The sequence below is a fragment of the Poromitra crassiceps genome (assembly GCF_964638095.1).
Source record: "Poromitra crassiceps genome assembly, chromosome: 6".
In the NCBI taxonomy this organism is placed as follows: Eukaryota; Metazoa; Chordata; class Actinopteri; order Beryciformes; family Melamphaidae; genus Poromitra; species Poromitra crassiceps.
In genome coordinates, this window is record NC_139627.1 from 6296400 (window position 1) to 6300905 (window position 4506).

A 4506-nucleotide genomic window follows, 5' to 3' on the forward strand; every position below is an offset into this window, starting at 1 on the left:
TAGACAACCAAGTCAGCGAGGTAGGTTTCTCTTCCCTGCTGCTGGTGTAAAGGGTTTACATTGAAATGTCTGTCCTTGTCTCTTCTGTTGTATCTGTCTTACAACAGGCCAGGACAGTCTGGAGTTGCAGGCGAGGCACTATACAACCCTCAGCAAGATGTACAAGAAATCCAACCAGAAACCACCCAACCACAGCAGCGTTGCTCAAATTCTGGACCTCGAGTTTCAAGCCAGGCGGGCCTTCATTGACTCAGATTCAACAAAGGAAGAAGACCGAGCCACAAAAGTATTGGAGGCATATCCATGCTTTAAAGATCCTCGACATGTAAGTTCTTAACTTGCCTCACTGGAGTTTGTGTGCTTGTCTTGCTGTGTTGTATCAAACCTGTGTGGTGGTGGAGTTATAACTGTATTTTGTTGTAGGCAATGGATGAGATGTGTCGCATCCTGGGTTGCGGCAACCACAAATACATTGAGGAAACAAAGAAGAGATGGGCAGACTTCTGTGGCCAGCTCCAGTTTTATGGCGTGTGGAAGAAGGCCCTGAAACCCCCTTTCCCTTTGAATCTGCGTGCAGGTAAGTTACTGTTTCATATAACATATGAATAAGTTTCATCGGGCCTGTGTTGCACCAGGGATTTTACTCTGCATTGTTGAAGTGTGAGTACCCGGATGACAGAAACGTTACTTGAGTAGTAATGGTGTGAACGAGGACTTGAGTACTTGCGCCCATCCCTATATTGGTGAAGTGAAATGCTCCTTGTCAATGATCTGATTAATGAAGGCAGTTGATGATGATTTCAATCATTTGTGTTGGAGAAGGAACACCTTGAAGAGGCAGAAAGCTCCCGCACATTGACTTTACTTTATGCAAGACTTTTATTCAATCTTGCATAAAGTGAACTCCGTGTGCGGGAACTTTCTGCCTCTTCAACTTGTCCTGCTTCTCTGATGCACCTGTGACCTGACACACATGCTAGTGCAGAGACCATCTCTTTTTGAGAGCAGGAACACCTGAAACAGTGTGGGGGCAGTGGTCCGCAAGTCAAGGAGCTGATGTATGTGGCCAGCTGATAAGGTTTATTTAAGTGGGCCTAATGTTGCGCCCCCCCCCCCCCCCCCCATTTTTTCCCCTTCCTTAGTGGATTCTACCATTTCCCTCGTGACAGTACTCCCGTCGCTTTTCCCCTCACCCAGTTCACCACCAAAGCGGCTGGTGAATGCCAGTGAGGCACTGCTCCATATCATTCAGGTGAGAATTCTTATGTTGCTCTTCTACTATCAATGTAGCCACTATACTGTGTCCTTACACTTCTACATTACTACTGTTCTCTTGAAACTCTTCTAATCCACATTGAACTGTTTATCCATGTCATTCAATGCTAGCCAATGGAGGATCCATCACTTTTCTTGGACAGACGGCCTCTCTCCACCCCGGTGTTGCTGTTTGAGGGAACGTCCTGCATCCTCGCCGTGGGAAACACACCAGTGAGCACCTTAGCGGAGGATGATTGCTTTGAAGGAATGTTAATGTTAATGGCGTACTACTACACTCTGCACCTGACATACCCCAAATGTGTTGCAACCCTCCTCTCAGTCATTCAAACGGAGGTACTGGTCGATGCCATCCATGATAGAGATGCGACAAGCTCATATAAGAAAGCACTCAGTGAGTGGAAAACATTCATTGAGAAATAGTCCATACATGTACAAATGCATAGAATGTCAGGTCTGTTATTGGCACTGCACTTTTGTTTCCGTTTGCACTATTTGCACATTTGTTGTACCTGACTATATGTAGGACATCCAGCTTAGTCTGCCATTTTTTTCTTTTTCCCTGTCATCAGGTAGAAATATTTTTCCTACAGTATAAGCTTCCAGAAAGATTTTTTCTGTTCTAGCCATATAACCTTTTTTTGTTCATCTGTGGTCCATCTCTCTGTCTCCCTCTATCTCTCTTGTCTCCCCCTCTCTTTGTCTCCCCCTCTTTGTCTCCCTCTCTCTGTCTCCCCCTCGCTTTGTCTCCCTCTATCTCTCTTGTCTCCCTCGCTCTGTCCCCCCTCTCTTTGTCTCCCTCTCTCTGTCTCCCCCTCTCTTTGTCTCCCTCTCTATCTCTCTTGTCTCCCTCGCTCTGTCCCCCCTCTCTTTGTCTCCCTCTCTCTGTCTCCCCCTCTCTTTGTCTCCCTCTCTATCTCTCTTGTCTCCCTCGCTCTGTCCCCCCTCTCTCTTGTCTCCCTCTCTCTGTCTCCCCCTCTCTTTGTCTCCCTCTCTATCTCTCTTGTCTCCCTCGCTCTGTCCCCCCTCTCTTTGTCTCCCTCTCTCTGTCTCCCCCTCTCTTTGTCTCCCTCTCTCTTGTCTCCCTCTCTCTGTCTCCCTCCCTCATCCACAGTGTCCATTTCTGGGTTATGGTTTTAAAAGTACAGTACTATTGATATCTGTTATTTTGATATCTGTTGCCAAAGTCCAGTCTGTAAGACATCCAGATTATTACAGAGCTGGTGTAAACTGTAAGGTCTGTTATTAGTGCACCATTGTTTCTGTTTGCACTGTGGTTCAGTAATTTGTTGTACGATACTTGACCTGGATATCGAGGACATCCAGCTTCCTCTGCTGATTTTTTTCCCTTCCCTGCTGCAGGTATTTCATTTAGAAACATTTTTCCAGTATTTTTCCTGATTGCAGGAGCTGATGTTCTTACAATATTACAATATGACAATGATGTTCTTACAATAAATATTGTCAAATTTGAATTGCAGTGCTGGTTGTCATTTCAGTAAGTGGGTTTCCTGTTCCTGGTGCCTATTTCAAGATGAGCTAACTTGTTTCAAGTAAAACAGCATAATCATACTCCACTAGTATTAAGTAATCTATGCTTAAATTAGTGATTTATGTCCTTGTTCCTTGGCCTTAATTTTTGCAGTGTGCTAAAATTAAGAATGAAAAGAAAGAATTAAGAATTATTTGCTGATATTCAGTGTATTTCACTTACTACTGTGCTGTAGAAACTTTGATAGCAAGTAATGTGATCTAAAAACAAGCATTTTGTACTTATTTCTAACCTTCAGACACTTATCAGAGCCGACTTATTTCAAGACTGGAACAAACTTATTTTAAGATTTCTTGTCAAGTAAAATTAACTAGCTGCATGGACAGAAAATTTCACTAGTATTAAGTAATTTCTGCTCAAATTCTCTCTTTTTTTTCTTGTATTTTGAGTGACCTTTTTTGCAGTGTATGCATAACAAATTGACCCAAAAGTTCTCATTTTTGAAAGTTCAGGCTTCTTCCCTGTCAACATGTAATACGGAGTCTGTCCTGTCCGTTTGTTATAACACCTGTTGCGAATAACTGCAGCAGTCTGAACTGCATATGTCCACAGCTCTTTTGGAAGGTTACTCTCAATCAACATGCATCTTGCCATTTCAAACAATGTCCTCCAGTTTCTCTCAGCTGTCCCATTCTGGTGGGCAGAATAAGGAGCTGAGGTCTCATGCCGAATGGCGTTTTCACTAAGTAGTGACTGAAACAATTTACATGTAAATTCTGTTCCATTATCAGATCTGATGCATTTGATTTTTCCATAAGGTGCTACATCAGCAATAAACTTCTCTGTAGCTTTAACTGTGTCACTCTTAGCTTTCAAAAAGTAAACAGAAGTTGCTCCAGAATAGTCATCAGTGAATGCTAAAGTGTACTTGAAACCATCTTTTGCCACTGGCTCTATGGGACCTGCCAAATCTGTATGAACAAGTGCAAGTGCTACTTTTGCACTTTCATCTGGTTCCCTATTTCTGCTCTGGGAAAATTTCCCTTTTATACAGACTTCACATTTGAGGTTGGATTTATCAGTTTTACCTTTAATTTTCATCCCCTCTGTAACACTTTCCAACTTTAACACATCATCATAGTTGCAGTGGCCCATAATTTCATGCCATGTTTGAAGATCATAGCATCCATGACATTCATCAACATCATCATCACTTTCATCTGTAGGCCTAACAGTGTTTAAATAGTACAGCCTATCATACACCTGAATGTCAAAGGTCATACCATCCTTGTGAATGAGCTTGTCCTCTCCCTCCTTAAAGATGACAGTCGCTCCTCGGGCGGTCGCTGCCTTGACTGAGAAGATGTCTTAGGGAAACGATGGGACGTACAACGCCTCTGTCAGCGTCGTCTCCACCTCACAGCCCCTGCTGTCGATCAGGCGAACCTCTGCAGCGCCCCTCTTCAGCGCGATGCCGCTGGTCCTCTCTCCATCAGCCAACTCCAAGATGTGCTTTTGCGGCTTAAAACTGGAGTCTAAGCTCTTGAATTTTGCAATGTCAGTCACAATATGCGACGTGGCCCCGGTATCAACCATGAGCCCTCTCTCCTTCAGTCCACTGATGGGAACTTCATCCACCTGGCCCACCTTGAACGCAAACGTGTGGTCCTCCTCATCCACCGCTTGTTTCGCATCTTTGTGCGTGGAACTCTTACAGAAACTGCACCACTGTCTTTGCT